Genomic DNA, 18234 nt, shown 5'->3' on the forward strand with positions numbered 1-18234 from the left:
ACTGACATTCCTTTAAATTTAAGACTCTTAAGGTTAATAAGGGATTGATCATTTTCTTTCGAATTTCTTTTGAAAAATGTTTGAGCTGGACTTAAAAAAATCTTGATAAATATTAGAATAGAAGATTTTTCTCTTCAAAGTGGTTGATGGTTCTACATCTTCCATTAGCGAACATTTGAACAAGTAAACATACTCTTGAAGATCCTACAATGTTCAAGATTTCTTCTGATTTTTTCAACTTCAACATTGTCTTCGTCGGATGTGAGCTCTTAGCTGAAAAATAAATATTGTGGCTTTAATGGTTTTGCATTTTCTAGTTTCTGCACAAGCTTCCTTCTGAATTTTTCTTCTTGATCGGACATTTCTTCCTATTTGGTGATGTCCTAATTTTTGCCTAGATCGCCTCTTTAGATTTTCAATCTAGCGGGCTTTGTTTCTCTTTTTCTGATGATGTCTTGATTTTTGCCTAAGACGCCTTTTCAGGTTTTCAACCTAACAGGCTTTCTTTTTTATGGTTATGCCCTAAATTTTGCCTAAGTTTCCTTTTTGTGTTTTCGACTTAGCGAGCTTCTCTTTTTTTTCTTGATGATCTTGAATAACCAACTCGACAACTTCTTGGTTCCCTGCACTTTAACCGAGTCAATTAGCATTCAGGAGGACTTAATAGGTAGGCTTAGGATATGGTTTAAAAAAAAAGATATAAGACTCAACTTCCCAAAATGCCCCTATTTGATATTCTCTCTTTTCTGTCAATTATTTTGATTTTTTCTAAATGCCCCTAGTTTGGCATTCTTTTCTTTTTATCAATTCTTTTGATTTTTTTTTCTAATGCCCTTAGTTTGGCATTCTTTTCTTTTGAACCTTTTAATAGGGGATTTTCCTTTTAGATGACAATTTTCTTAAGAGAAAACACTTATTCTTTACGTGATCGGGCCAGAAGTAACTTCTCAGGTTGCCTACGTACCCCAAATATTTCTTTTTTTTTTTTGGGATCAGGTCAAAAAGAAGTTCATACTAAGATTCCCTCCCAAGGTTGGTCGGTGTGATTTAGAAAGAAGAGGCTACTTATTTTTATTTTTTTAAAGGCTGCGAGGGGCTAAAGAAAGTTTTTTTTTTTTGTAAGATAAGAGAAGGGTTCGACCAAAGAAGACCTCCTTTAGTGAAAGTTACTTGATCTGGTCAAGGTTCTGGGAACTCGATGTCTTGATTACTTTGTCGAGCGAGATCTTCTTTTGAGAATAGAACGCTTTCAATCTTCTTTTGTAAAATTGAATATGATTAAGTTTTCTGCAATCGACTGTTCACTTCTTCTAGAACTCTGAGAAAATCCTTTATCCTTTATGAGGAATCCCTTCTTGCAAATCTTGGCATCTTTATCAACGGTTCAATTACATCATTCTTGATGATCTTTGACTTTGAAGTTCACTCTTGACAGTAAGTTCTAATTTATTCTGGTGCAATCCATTCTGATGAAAGGTAAAGTGGTGTTTATATTCAACATACCCTTATGAGACCATACGAGAACACTGCTGAATTTCTTAAGTAAGTTCATCGTTTTCTTATGTTCTTTTGAGGATAATATAGTGCCAGTTTGCACTTTTCGAGTGTACTCTCCTATTACAATATTTATCAAATTTGATTAGTGAGCTCTGAGTCATTTCTCGTGTTAGATTTTATGTTCACATTATTATTGCACGCATAATAATAAAAAACTTCTTTACTTTATTGGAATAAAAAGATATAGACCTACCAACTTGACTAAAAGTTAACAATTAATTAACCCTAACATAATGAAACTGATCAACCGAATTTAAAGACTGACGCAACTGACACTTAAGAAAAAAAAACTCAAAATAGGGATATGATTCTAAGTGGAAGGACACAGCGCTAGGGTCTATGCCACTTTGGATATCTTCATGAGAGATGATTCAGGCTCGTTCGCTTTTGCTATACCTTCATGTTCTGATTCAAGCTTGTTTGATGCTGGATAACTCATTGCTTCAATACTGTCCTTGCTTTTCTGTTCTGTCATTGTCTCAAGGCAGATGAGCTCATTCTGGCATGATAAGGATGCACTATCAATACTGTCCTTGCTTTTCTGTTCTTTCATTGCCTCAAGGCAGATGAGCCCATTCTGGCATGATAAGGATACACTATCAATACCAATCAAGCGGATAAAAGAAGATGGGTCAACTGATTCAATTTTGGACATGGATATTAGATTCAACGTAGGAGGGAGTTGATTTTGAAAGGTAGGCAAAGGGTTAGTTTTGACATTAGGCGCGGTAGGAACAGGTATGGTAACTTTTCCTTGTTCGATAAGGTCTTGGATAGTATGGCGGAGGGTAATGCACCTATCCAGAACATGGTCGGGCATTTGATGGAATTCACATAATTGCCCATTGTCCAAGTTTGGAGGGAAAGGGTTAGGCAACGGCTTGGGTTGTAATGGTGTCAACAGTCCCATTTGCATTAGTTTTTGATAAGCAACACTAAGGGACATCCCGAGATTGAAGAATTGTCTCTTAGGCTTGGCTTGTGAGGATTGAGTGGCTTGAGAAGCTAGGGTAAAAGAGGTGTGGGCCACTTGTAAAGAATTTGTACTAGGTTTGAAGTGTTTGGGTTTTGACCCAGATGAGTTGCCAAAGAGTCCTGAAGAGTAGGCGTCCTCAACTTGATTTCCAGCTTCAAGAAGGGATTGAAAGGTAGGCAAGTATTGAGGCATCAAGTACTTGGCGTAATTGGGAGTAAAATTCCTGAGGATAATCTTAACTTACTCTTTTTCTTGAGGTCGGTCCCATAACTGAACGGCCTTGGCTCTCCATCGAGCAATGAATTCTGTAAAGGTTTCCCCGGACTTCTGCTTAGTTGTTTCTAGATCTCTTCTTGTGAGTTCAATGTCCGTGTTAAAGGAATATTGACCAATGAACTCTTTCATCAATTCGTGCCATGTTCTTACTTGAGACGAGACCAGTGACATTAACCAGCGTAAGGCAGGACCTGTAAGGGTTCTCTGAAAAAGTTGGGCCATCTGTTTTTCATTCAGACCCTGAGACTGCATGATACCGACATATATTTTTAAGTGAGTCCTAAGGCATCCAGTCCCATCAAATTTATCCATATCTGGCATTGTGAAATTTTCTGGCAGACGAACTGTAGGAAATAATGTCATTGCCCCTAATCCAAGGACGAGATCGTCAGGGTTTTGATATTTTTCAATGTAGTTTCTACCTGAGTTATTCGATAAGCTAATACAGGGTCAACGGGCACTTGATCATCTTCAAAATCTTCAACCAGGTAAAACACGGCCTGAGGTTCTACAACTTTATCTTTTTTTTTTCAATTTTCAGGGATTCGATTTGTGTTTGAACAGAAGTAATAATCTGTGCTTGAAAAGATTCTAAAATCTAACGGAGCGCAGCTTCATCCATGGTATTCGTTTCTTCTCGTGGCAAAGACTGACCACTTGGCAATGGTACTCTAGAAAGACGGCTTTTTCCACGGACCCAAAGTGGTACAGATGGAGGTTTAGAACGTTTGAGACCAATTATCACCTGATTGGAAGTAAACCAAAGTTAACCATTGACTCTAAAGATTTGACTCTTAACCACATGATTAAAGTTTCGATATAGAATAGCCCAAGTCTGGTGGAAAATATCGAATCCAAATGCACTATAAGTCTATAGTGACAAAGAAAGTGAGAAAGATTAGACGCGGGTCTACCCCTGATTGGGATTGAACCTTTGATCAGACAAATTAATTTGATCCTAAGATCGAATCTTTCTATACAAAGTGGTCTGGATCTTTAAAAGTGAAACCAGTTAGTCTAACTGATTTGGTATTTATCAGTTTGATCCATTTGTCAATTGGGCCAACTGGTTTAAGTGGTTCAAATTAATCGGTACATTTCACCAATTGGGTCGGATCGATATTGCGGGTTTTGTTTGATTATTCTGGATCGGTCTGCCCACTTACCTGTTGGTTGGATTGAATAAAACAACCCAGGAACACCCATAGTCAATTCGGGTCGTGACCTATAGGAAGGCTTCCAGACTCTAGGTTTACTATGTGCGATGCAATTTATCTGGCCACCCTTGCCCAAATGCACCTATATACCTCTCGAGCGTACTCAATCGGACGGTACGTGGTGACTTGGTTTGATATACCGTGTAGGTGATAATCTAAAATTTCAACTCACTTCTCTGAAGCCAAAAATAGCTAGTTTGATCCCCAGTTGAGAGGTGGCGCACGATGCTGAGCAAGGGCCCACTTAAATACCTCTCGCCTAGAATAGACGTAGTCTATCCCCCTCATACAATAGGGTACATCGGGGCAGGATCTCGCTTAGGCACTAGTTTTGACCAAGAAGTGCAATTGATATACTTAGATTATCTTTTACATACCTATGGGTACGAGTCAATAGTTGTAGCTTTCATAAATGGTTTGGCATCCCATGAGGGGATCGACCACGTACTAGTACTACATTGACAATCGGGACATGTGACTGTGTGGCTCACAATAGGTCAAAGGCTCAGGTCGTTCCATCCTGAGTGCATCAACATACCTCTCAGAATCACCTGATCAGACGGTATTGATGCCCCAGTTTGATATACCCTAAGGTACGTGACTGAAATTGTGATTTTCATGAATGACGTCGCATCTCCGAAGAGACCGGGCCACGTACTAGTGCCACGTTGGCTATATGGGACATGTAAGTATGCAAAACAGTAAACATGCATGTGATGTGTGCAAAACAGGGTGGGGTGTGCCCGGGACCTTTTTCAAATAAATGGGTCCATAGGCCTAATCAAACCATCACAACATGAATATCATATGAATATTACCCATATAATTCATCACATCAAGATTAAGATCAAAGCATGCACATCAAAATATATCTATCAAGATCATGGCAAATCAATTAATAAGCATGGCATATAATAATTGATCAAACAAACATTGCAATAGGCATAATTTTTATAATTTTTATAATTTTTAAGATCCAATCAATGATCACTTTTGGGTGATCCAAAATAAATCGAGATTCCAATAGATGTTACATTGATGATAGAATGACAATTGTTGAAATGAGCTCACTCTCAGGAACATTAATTGTGCTAACATTAGATAAATTCAGATTTTCTGTAAATTAGGAAAATACAATCCGAACTTCCATCGATGATATCTAAGGCTCTCGATAACGAAATCGAGTGAATTCAAGTCCTAAATTAATCTACTCGATGGAATCTACATTTTATTAATAGGTGCCCAGACCTAATTCTAACTAGAATATTCTGTAAAAACGTTTAAACATTACTATCCCAACCTTCATTCAGCAACAATTCCAGATTTAAAGATTGAACTTGTATTAATGATATCTAAGGCTTTCGATAATGAAATTGAGTGAACTCAGGTTCTAAATTAATCTACTCGATGAGATCTACATTTTATTAATAGGTGCCCAGACTTAATTCTCACTAAAATGTTCTGTAAAAACGTTTTAACATTGCTATCTCAACCTTCATTCAGCAATAATTCCAGATTTACAGATTGAACTTGCATCGATGATATCTAAGACTTTCGATAACGATATTGAGTGAACTCAGGTTCTAAATTAATCTACTCGATGAGATCTATATTTTATTAATAGGTTCCCAGACTTAATTCTTACTAGAATGTTTTGTAAAAATTTTTTAACATTGCTGTCCCAACCATCATCATTCCATCATTTTCATATGTCAATTTGAATCTTTCATTATTTAGGGGTCATCAAAAAGTGATCTATAATTGGAAAAAAAATGCAATACCCAAAATCATCTACAATCAAGTCACAAAAATAAATAAACAAAAAAATAAAATAAAATAAATCGAACTAAATAATAAAAAAACTAGGTCATCTTGGCAATGCTCTCATACTTGGGGTTTTTCAAGTTTGATCCTCAATAGTCTCCAATGGAGTCGCCACTAAAGCGCCCTCGATCCGCGGGGTGCGCGGATACGCTTTTGACCCTTGAGGTTTGGGAGTTGCCACCTAGTTATTACGGTCTAGGAATCGAATACTAACTCTAAACGGATAAAAAAACTAATCTACTACAGAAAAATTGAATCTGGGGATCACATTACGGGGTTGGAAGGTGTTAGGCACCAACCCCGCCCGGCCAATACCGATCTCTACTTATCTCAAATAAGACTACATTGCTAATGACAAAATCTAGATAAAAAATAAAAGAAATTTTACCTTCGATACGCAAAGGTTCTATTCCCTCAGATCTGATGAAACTGCTCCTTGTACCGTACTCCTTACTTCGTTCTGTCTCCGAATCTGATTTCTAATCTCCAAGACAAGGTATCTCCTTCTTGGATCTTGATTCTTCGAATTTATTATGGATTTTAGAGTGTTTTTTAAGGGCTTCTAGGTGTTTTTCAAGCTAAAATTGAAGTATGGGTGTTAGGTAAGGAGTTGGGGCTTCAAAATTAGGGTTTTGAAAAGGTTGTGGAGGCTTCTTGACTTACGTTTTCTAGGGTTTTTTCTTTGATACGAAAATAGGGTGTGGAGGCTCCTTTTTATAAAGTTTTTTAGAAGAATTAGGATTTCTTTTAGGGTTTTAATTATGATTTTGACTTTAGTCTTATGAGATGGACTTAGTCTTTAGGGTTTTAATTTAGGGTTTTTACTTTAGTCTTATAAGATTGACTTGATTAGTTTAGATTAGGGTTTTGATTTAGGGTTTTGACTTTAGTCTTATGAGATTGACTTGATTAGTTTAGATTAGGGTTTTGACTTTAATCTTATGAGATTGACTTTAGTCTTTCTTGGTTGACTTTTAATATCTTGACTTTAGCCTTACTTGATTGACTTTAAGATTGACTTTAGTCTTACTTGATTGACTTTAATTTTTGGAGAACCCCTTTTTGTTATATCTTTAATTCTTTGGGCCCCCAGATGAAGGGGTCCCTGAATAAATATCCTGGCAACCATCAACAATTTTGCCTGAAAGCCTGATTGATCGATTTTTTGTTCAAAATTTTAAATTAATTTTATTAATATTTCACTTTACATTATTTAATATTTTATTTATTAATTTCAAATTTTTTAATTATTAAAATTATAAAATTATCGTTTTGCCCTCGGAGAGGATTTTTTACGTTTTAAGTCTTTTTTCAATGTTCCAGGATGTTTTGGAATCAGTTTTTCATAAGGAATTCAATGGGAGTGTTGGTTTTTGTCATTTATGAACTTTTTTGTATGAAATGGTCGTGAACTTTATGATTGGCATTTTCGTAATTTTGTCAGATTCTGTGAAAATTGGCGAAATGATTTATTTGATTTCGATTTGTTATTTATGTGTTTGAATGAGTTTTTCTAATCGTAACGTAGGCTCTAGGATTGTTTTGATGTTAGGGGTATTATGGTAATTTGATCATTTTTAGTGATTTTTATCGTGAAGCTTCTTTTTGGTCTGTAAGATGATGATTTCTATGTTTCTGGGGTCGTATTTTCCTAGCGTAGCGTGGTTTCTAAAGTTTTGTCAGTTCGAGATACCTCATCCGGATTTCTGAAACATATCTGGTAACAAAATAAAGCATTGGAATAAACATCCATCATTGGGAACCGTTGCAATCGGGTTGACGAGTTGATTAATCAGGCGAGTGCAAAAATGGGGTGTCTACACCCGTGCGGATGGAATTCATTTTACCGACTCCGTGTCGATGCCAGTTCCGTGTTGATGAAATCATTTTTAAATTTTATCGACTCCGTGTCGATGTCAGCTCTGTGCTGATGTAATCGTTTTAATTTTTACCAACTCCGTGTCGATGCCAGCTCCGTGATGATGAAATCATTTTTAAATTTTACCGACTCCGTGTCGATGCCAATTCCGTGCTGATGAAATCTTTTTTTAATTTTACCGACTCCGTGTTGACGCCAGTTCCGTGCTGATGAAATCGTTTTTAAATTTTATCGACTCCGTATTGATGCCAGCTCCGTGCTGATGTAATCGTTTTAATTTTTATCGGCTCCGTGTCGATGCTAGTTCAGTGCTGATGAAATCTTTTTTTTTTATTTTACCAACTCCGTGTCGATGCCAGCTCTGTGCTGATGAAATCGTTTTTAAATTTTATCGACTCCGTGTCGATGTTAGCTCCAGCTGATGTAATTATTTTTCAAAAATTTTGCCAGCCTCGTGCTGATGTCAACTTCGCGTTAATGTTGGTTCCGTGCCGAAGAACTCTTTTCTTTAAAACTCGTTTACTTTACCTGACTTAATAAAACGTCATGCATTTTTCTATTTGTAAACAAAATAGTAACGCTTGGTCTTCTGTACCCAAAGGTGGCGAAACGAAAGAAGTACAAACATCCTGAGAAGCCTCCATATTTCCTTCAATCTTCATCAAGTATGAGTAACTCAGAAGACCCACAACCTGTCACGAATGAACTAGTTGAGGCTAATGAAATGATAGCAAGGCTGTTAGAAACAACGAAAAGGTAGGAGCAAATCTTCACGGCCATTTTAAGTAGCATTAATTTTCTACAAGCACAAGCCGCTCAGCACCAAGCATCTGGGTCAAACCCCGAACTTCCTAAACAAACACGACCAGATCAATAGACCACCCCACTTCCTACTATGCCAGTGCATCAGGGCCCTCTACTTTAAATCCCACAGAATCAACCACCTCCAGTGGTGATCCCAGATGATGAGTGTAACTTCAGGGTTCCTGAAGCTAAAAGTCCTACTGATGACAAAATGGCCCAACAAATCGAGTCTCTCCAAAAAGAAATGAGACGAATGAAAGGTACAAATACCCTAGGAGGGACCAGGTTTAAGGACCTTTGCTTTTACCCCAATGCACAACTACCGGCTAAGTTCAAATGTCCGGAATTCGAGAAATATAGCGGGATAAGGTGTCCCTTGTTGCACCTCAAACTGTACTATGGGTCGATGTGCCAATATGGCGAGGATGACAGATTGTTGGTATAATTATTTCAGAGAATCTGATAGGGCCTGTTCTCAAATGGTTCTCGGGGTTAGACCACTCGCTTATCAAGAATTGGTAGGACTTGGTAGAAATGTTCTAGCATAATTACAGGTTTAACACAGATGTTGGTCTGGATAGAACTGGCATGGCACGAATGACGAGGAAACAAAGGGAAACAGTGAAGGAATACGTCCAAAGGTGGTGAGAGTCAGCTTCCCAAGTATGGCCAGCCATGACAGAACAAGAGATGAACACCACGTTTATCTCTACATTGGGGCATTCATTCTACACCCATCTGGTAGGGCATACCACGGGCACTTTCTCAAATTTAGTTCAAGTAGCAGATCAAGTCGAGGACGGGATCCGAACTGGTTTAATATTTGACTTCACAGCCTTAAGCGCAGCAGCAGGGACATCAGTACTGAAGAAACCAGTGTTGTTAGTCAAGAAAAAAGAGGAAACTCAAGTCAACAATGTACAACCCAACCAACCTCTTTTTATTCAAACACCAGTTCAAAGGCCACCGGAGCCACAAGTCCCTTGGACGCCAGTACCTCGAGCTGCCTGGGCTCCAAAGCCGCAGAATCCTTTCCGGATGGTTCCTCCACAAGCCATGCCAGCGCAACCAGCACAATAATATGGGCAGAAATAGCAAGCAAGACCTAATTGGGTCAATAGAGTGTTCACCAGGTTACCGATGACGTTGTCAGAATTACTTCCTACATTACTCCAAGGAGAGTACCTCACTAAGAAACCACCGAATCTAGAAGCTTCTAAAGGACTGGGGTACAATCCCAACCTCTTCTGCGAGTTTCACATGGGTGTACCAGGGCATTCTACTGATCAATGTTGGCAGCTGAAACATCAAGTACAAAATCTGATTGATCGAAAGGCTATCATATTGGATGGTCCAGCAAACTAAGCTCCACAACAAAACATCAATTAGAACCCTCTGTCTACCCATAACAGAAGAGGAAATGGACCTGCAGTGAACATGGTTATGAAAGAAGAATCTGATTTCAACCCACCAGCTTTGATATCTCCCATCGGATAAAAAATCAGGATCCATCTAGCACAAGAAACAGAAACACCAACAGTTCACACCATTAACCAGTACACAACAAATCCACCTCGAAACTCGTAACCGCCACTCAGAATAGCTGACCTCACCATCCATCCCACTCATCAAATTCCCAATACTACTACCCGACCGCCTCTTATTATACCATATACATTGTCAAGTTTTCAATATACGACTCGACCACCCCTTTATATACCTTACACTTCACGACCACCACTCGTCATTCCTTACACTTCACCAGTCCCTCAAGTAGCTCCTCCCATCACCACAATAGCCAAAATACAGCCACCACCCCTTATCCTCCATATAAAACCTGAATCATCCCCAATCACCATATACTCTCCCAAACCCTTTCCATACAATTCCAATCAGGCAGTCCCATGGAGCTATGAAACCAGTATTGTCACCTCAGCAAGGGTGGAAACAATGAAGAAAGCTATGGTAATAGATATTGATCACATAACCAAGACAGGTGCACGTCACAAAACACTAGGAAAGGTAGTGATTGTGGAAGAAAATAAGGAAGAAGCAAAAGAAGATGAGGAAAAGAGGAAAGAGAAGGGAAAAGACAAAATGGTTGAGGAAGACAAGTCAAGACAAGAAAAGGTAGAAAAGAAATAGGAACCTAAAGTAACAGACAAAAAGGTTGCAGACTTCATCAAACTCATCCGTAAGAATGAGTCCAATATAATCGAACAACTGAACAAGACTCCGACACAGATTAGCATTCTGGGTCTCCTGCAAAACTGAAAAGAACATCAGTAGACAATGTTAAAAGTTTTGAGTGAGTCACATGTACCGACAACCACTTCACCTGCACAACTAGAGCAGACAGTGGGACAAATCATGGCTCCCAACCTTATCGTCTTTACAGAAAATGAACTGATTCAGGAAGGACGCAGACACATTGAACCACTAAATATCATGGTCATGTGCAAGGGCATGATGGTTGCTAGAGTACGAATTGATAATGACTCGGCCTTGAGTGTCTGTCCTTTAGAAACCTTTCATAAGCTAAATGCATACCGGTCCCACGTCAAGCCTAACAACAAAGTAATCTGAGGATTCGATAGCTCAATGAGGGACTCTCTCGGAAAAATTGATTTGCCAGTTACTATCGGACCATGCATTTTTGAAGTTTCTTTTGAGGTCATGGACATACTAGCAACATTCAATCTTCTGCTAGGAAGGCCATGGATTCACATTGCAGAGGCAGTACCGTCTTCTCTACACCAAAAGGTCAAATTCATAATGGGACAAAATATGATATCAGTTCTAACAGAAAACTTAATCCCAGCTGGCCGAACTCCGAATGTGCCATTCATAGACATGGAAATGACAAAAGACAAAGGAATGTACCATTCATACCAGTTCACTGTAGTCAATCAAGTTGAAAAGGGAAAGGAAGAGACAAGAGCAGAACTGTCAAAGGCAAATTTGATGATTTGACGAATAATGAAAGAAGCTGGCTATCGACCCAAGCAGGGTTTAGGACCGGAAGGAAAAGACAAGAAAAGGCATAACCACTCCAATTATCGCAAGCAAGCATACTCATTACTTTGGTCTCGGCTTCCGACCCACGAAAAAAGACATTGCCGATATGAATGACAAGAAGAAGGAACTCTGGTTAGCAAGATGATAGAACTGAGAGCCAAATGTTTGGAACCTGGGTAAGGTTCCTCATATCTGTGTCAGTTTTCCAAGGTCGAAAGTCAGACCTGACAGCTTATCTGAACAATAGCCACAAAAACCAACAAAGAAGCCAAGAGTTGTAAGTCTCAAACAAAAATACGTAAAGAAAAACTCAATTGTTGAGTCCCCACCCTCATTTGTGGATGGTATTGATATTCTATTCAACGGGGATTCGATCGAGGATTAAAAAAAACAACAAGCGAGTCTGCGAAAACGAAAGTTACCACAAGTAACAATTCACCATTTCCAATCAGCATTGACTAGGCATCAGTCGTCATTCCACCCAACCTGGGAGGACCTAAACTCGACCCTGACAACTGTCAGCCAGAAGTGATGGTCATCTCAGAACCATCAAACAAACTACTTTATTATCTCATTTGCCCCCTTAGAGGAGGGGAGATATTGCATAATTGGGAAGAATTCCCTCTAACCCTTGAGGCTACCATAGCTTTAAAAAAAATGCCATTAGGCAAAATCAATTTGCCCGAGGATCATAACGAGCCCTCGTCCTCGAGTAAAGACTGTTTTGAGGGCTCCTTATCTTTACTAATACATGATTGCTCTTCTTATTTCAGATGTCTGGAAAATAGTACTCAAAAACCAAAAAAATAAAAAATTCTTCAAAAATCAAAAACATTTCAAAAATCAAAAAAATCAAAAAGCTTTCAAAATCTCAAAAAAATAGATATCTTCCAAAAAAAGAGTTTTTTCAAACTTTAAGGGATTTGTCTCAATTGAATGGACCTTTGGACATAACAGAATATGAAAGGGATGAGTATAACTTCGATCTTGAACTCGACTTCGATCTCATGGGAATTGAGGAAGAGTCTGAAGACGAAGTGGAATACCCTCCTAAAGAAATCAAAGATTTTCTAAAACGACATGAAAAAAGTGTTCAGCCAAACATTGAGGATACTGACTCAATTAATCTCGACACTGAAGATGACCCACGTGTTGTAAAAATCAGAGCCTTATTAACCCCTCAGTAGAAAGAAAAAATAATTGAACTACTGCGTAACTATCAAGACATCTTCACCTGGTCCTACAGAGATATGCCCGGTTTAGACACAGATCTCGTTGTTCATAAGCTGTCGATCGCTTCTGCGAGCAAGCCGATCAAACAAAAATTGAGAAGACTCAAGCTAGAATGGACAATCAAAGTTAAAAACGAAGTGATGAAACAGTTCCAAGCAGGATTTCTCGCAATCTCCACGTACCCCGAATGGCTAGCCAATGTCAATCCGATACCGAAGAAAGACGAGAAAGTGCGAATGTGTGTCGACTATCGGGATTTGAACAAAGCTAGTCCTAAAGATGATTTTTCACTACCCCACATCGACACTCTAGTAGATAGCACAGCAGAGCATGATATGTTCTCATTCATGGATGGTTTCTCAGGCTACAATCAGATAAAAATGACAGAAGAAGACCAGGAAAAGATAGCATTCATCACACCCTGGGACACTTTTCATTACAAAGTCATGCCATTCGGGCTCAAGAATGTCGGGGCAACTTATCAACACGTAATAACGACTTTATTTCACGATATGATCCATAAGGAAATGGAGGTCTATGTAGATAACATGATTGCTAAGTCTAACTTAGAGGAAGATCATTTGATAAACTTGAAAAAGTTATTCGATCGACTAAGGAAGTACAGTCTAAGGCTTAACCTGGCAAAATACGTCTTCGGGGCAACGTCAAGCAAATTGTTAGGCTTCATCATCAGTAGAACAGGCATCAAGATAGACCTAGCAAAGACCAAATACATTCTTGAAATGAAAGCACCAGTGTCAGAAAGGGACGTCAAAGCATTTTTAGGTAGAATACAGTATATCAGCAGATTCATTGCGTAACTCACGCCTATCTACAAACCAGTCTTAAAATTACTGAGAAAAGATGTACCAAAAGCATGGAACGAGGATTGTCAGGAAGCCTTCGACAAAATAAAGAAATATTTGCTCAATCCGCCAGTCTTGGTTCCTCCTACATCAAGGCGACCCTTACTAATGTATATCTCAGTACAAAAAATGTCTATGGGTTATGTACTGGGACAATACGACGAGTCAAGTCGAAAAGAGTAAGCTATTTACTATCTCAACAAGAAGTTCACCGATTATGGGGCAAAGTACTCGGCGCTCGAGAAGACTTGTTGTGCACTGGTCTGGGCATCTCAACGATTGTGCCACTACCTCCTCAGCTACTCAACTATATTTATCGCTCGAATGGACCCTCTCAAGTATCTCTTAGAGAAGCCAGCGTTGACAGGTCGCACCGCAAAATGACAATTATTATTATCTAAGTTCGACATCACCTATGTCACTCAAAAGGCCATCAAAGGACAAGCCATTGCCGACCACTTAGTTGAGCATCCCTTACCTGACTATAAGTTATTAAAGTCAAATTTTCTGAATGAGGCCATCCTGTTGACAGAAGTTGAAAATAGTGACGAAGAGCAAGGTTGGAAGATGTATTTCGACAGAGCTGCAAATTAGAAAGGAAATGGAATAAGGGCAGTTTTGATCAAACCAGATGGATCTTATGTTTCGATCGCTATCCGATTGAAGTTCCAATAACGAGGCAAAGTATGAAGCATGTATTGCAGGGTTAAAAGCAGCAATTGACTTGGAAGTAGACGAAATCTATGTATTCGGAGATTCAAGTCTAGTGGTCTATCAGACAACCGGAGAATGGAAAACTCGAGAACAAATATTAGTTCCTTACCATGAGTACTTGGAAGAATTGAGCTCAAACTTCATCAGGATCTCATTCACTTACATGCCACGAGCCAAAAATCAGTTTGCAGATGCACAGGCCACGCTTCATTCCATGATCAGTATTTCAAAGGACCTAGTCATCGATCCTATCGAAATTGGCATCCGAGACAGACCAGCCTATTGTTTACCAGTGGATATAGTAGAGCCCGAGGAGAAATCGTGGTATTCAGACATCAAGGCATACTTAGAAGATCAAACTATCTCGTCAAGATATAACGGTAAATGAATGAAGGACCATCCAAAGATTGGCAGGCCAATTCTTCCTAAGTAATGAAACTCTGTTCAAAAAATCACATCACGAGGTTCTTCTCCGTTGCGTCACAGAAGCAGAGGCTAAGCGATTGATCGTGACTGTACATAGTTGAATTTGCCCTCACATGAATGGTCACATGCTTGCCAAGAAGATCATGAGAATGAGATATTACTGGACTACAATGGAAAGCGATTGCTATCAGCACGTTCGTAAATGGCATCTCTGCCAGATCTATGCCAATAAGATCAACGTTTCGCCTTCAGAATTGCACAGTATGACTATTCCTTGGCCCTTCTCACTCTGGGGCATGGACGTTATTGGACAGATTTCGCCAAAAGCTTCAAATGGACATCGTTTCATCCTCGTTGCTATCTACTACTTTACCAAATGGGTAGAAGCAGCGTTTTACACCAATGTCACCAAAAGCAATGTCTTGAAGTTTGTCAAGTATAACATCATCTGTCGGTATGGGCTTCCCAATGGAATAGTAACTGACAATGCCAAGAACTTCAAGAACAAGTATATGATCAAGATGTGCGAATACTTCCAGATCACTCATCACAACTCTGTACCTTATAGACCCAAGATGAACGGAGCAGTTGAGGCTGCCAACAAGAACATCAAAAGAATTATCGAGAAGAAGACTGTTACATACAAGGATTGGCACGATATGCTGCCTTTCGCTCTTCATGTCTCCGGATCTTAAAAGAAGCAGAGCTAGACGAAATAGAATGAGTTCAAGCTCGGTTCTATCAGTTGAACTTAATAGAGGAGAAACGGCTTGCAGCTATCTGTCATGGGCAAATTTACCAACGGCGAATAGCTTGTGCTGACAACAAAAGAGTCAAACCTAGAGATTTCTTGCCAGGAGACCTGATTTTGAAGAAAATTTTGCCAATCCAAGAAAACGTCAGGGGAAAATTTCAACCAAACTATGAGGGACCATTTATTGTGAAAAAGATAATGAAAGGAGGAGTTCTGATTCTTACAGAGATGGACGGACAAGTCTTCCCTCAACCGATCAATGTTGACACTGTCAAGAAATATTATGCCTGAGGACTGATCCTAAGATGAAGAAAGGTCATCTTTGTTATCCTGAAAATAACTATCTAACCCTAGTCAACCCTTTTGAGCCATCACGTTCATTTCTTAACCTAAGATTGGGGCAAATCAAAAGTAAGAAAAAAAAATCAAAAAAATCAGAAAAATCAAAGCATCAAATTACTCCTGGCCCGTATGAGGATAAACCGTGATCGACTAAAATACAAAAAAAAAATTAAAAATCGAACACTTGACCTTGAGCTCGACCCAAATCTCCAGCCTAAACAAGTTTGAGAGATGTTGGGAGGAGACATAGATCACCTTTTCGAAATAAAAATAAACAAACCCCACATGTAACCCACTCTAGATAGATCCAGATCTTAAACTTTTTGTATCTTTTCCACTACCCTTAACCTAAGCCAACGTTTCGTCCTACCAAAAGTCCTTTCGGATCAGGGAATGATCTAAGGCTTCACAATGATAATGATAGCACTAATGATCTTGTAACTTGATCCAGACCTCAAGTCTTATTAGTCGTTAGAAGACTCGAGAGGGGAGTCCAGATCGGATATTAGAAAAAAAGGAGTACTCGAAACGTAGAACAGCCGATCGCACGGTTCAACTTGAGTTGCTGAACCACGAAAAGTCATCAGCACACTCGAGAAGAGGATTTAGATCGATTAATCAAGAAAGAGTGCCATTACAAGATTAGAGTCGTCGATCTCGCATCTCAACTTGAGTCACCAAGCCACAAGGACACAGATGCTCCGAACGAGAATTATAATGTAAAAATCCAAAAATATACAAGCATAGTCTACAAGGGCATAATGAAAACCTGAAAGGGTGTTATGAGTAAAAAAATCAGACTATGGCAAGATTAAAGCCACTGGCACGATGAAAATCAAAAAGGGCATCGATGTGCAAAAACGTGAAAATCGGGTCTGGTGAAAATCGTAACTGGCACCAGGGGCAATAAGGAAAAATAAAATGAAAGAAAAATTTTCAAAATCTCAAGTCCCACTCTCAATCGATTTTCACCCAGTATTAGGATACTGGGGATGACTCTAAAAAGAGTCAAAGAGCTACTGACATCTATATCCTCAGTAGTTGACTAAAACACATAAATCATAGAAGTAACAAAGGTTTTTCAAAAATATTCATATTCTACATCTTCAATATTTATTCGACAAAGACAAATCACAAAAATTCAAATGTTTTCAAAACTACTATTTTGACCGATGATGAAAAATCTAGGATTGATTCAAACTTCATGTTTTCAAAGCAATAGATACACTTGAGGCCAAGTAAGTAAAAAACTTATTTTCTTTTCATTTCAAAAGTTTCACATTGCAAAAAGAAAATACAAAAATATATGGTGCAAATCACACATCTCGATCAAATCTCTCTTCCAATGTATGAATTCAAGCAGCTTGCCCCATCATCACCACCTCAGCATCTGAAGCATCACAACTCACTAGGTAAGACGCGAAGGCATCGAAGCAGGGATCCTGAGTATGCCCCTCCTGAGATCACTTTCCGGGCCTACTGAGGCAAATAAACCATTGATCATCGAACTTGCAGTTGCAGCAATGAAAGAGCTTATAAGAATGGCCCAATTAGGGGAACTGTTGTGGGTGCATAGCCTTGATCATGCTTATGAGATTTTAAGTGAAGATGAGTACATGCAAACATTCCCAAGGGAAATAGGGCCAAAACCATTTGGATTGAAGTCAAAAGCTTCTCGAGAAACTGTCGTTATTATCATGAATCACATTTACCTTGTTGAGATCCTCATGGATGTGAATCAATGGTCGAATATATTTTATAACATTATTTCAAGAGCCATGACTCTAGAAGTCCTATCAATCGGTGTAGTAGGAAACTATAATGGAGCTCTTCAAGTGATGACAGCAGAATTTCAAATCCCTTCACCTCTGGTTCCGACTCGAGAGAGTTTCTTTGTAAGGTATTATAAAAAACATACCGATGGGATTTGGATGATGGTTGATGTTTCCTTGGATCATTTGCGTCCCAGCCCGATATTGAGATGTCGAAGAAGACCATTAGGTTGTTTAATCTAAGAAATGTCAAATGGTTACTCCAAGGTCATATGGGTCGAACATGTAGAAGTGGATGATAAAGCAGTTCATAGTAATATAGAACACGGGTTAACTCTGACCTTGGATTTGGAGTGAAGCGATGAGTTGCCACCTTAGATCGACAGTGCGAACGCCCTGCAAGTGTTATGGCTAGTAACATGCCAGCTAGAGATATTTGTGTGATAATAAATCAAGAAGGACGAGAGAATATGTTGATATTGCAAGAGAGTAGCACCGATACAACATGCTTTTTCGCAATTTATGCTCCTGTTAATATTGTTGCAATGAATGTTATTCTAAATGGGGGCGACTCAG

Source organism: Akebia trifoliata, chromosome 12, assembly GCF_017979445.1.
Source record: "Akebia trifoliata isolate Shusen 1 chromosome 12, ASM1797944v1, whole genome shotgun sequence".
Classification (NCBI taxonomy): domain Eukaryota; kingdom Viridiplantae; phylum Streptophyta; class Magnoliopsida; order Ranunculales; family Lardizabalaceae; genus Akebia; species Akebia trifoliata.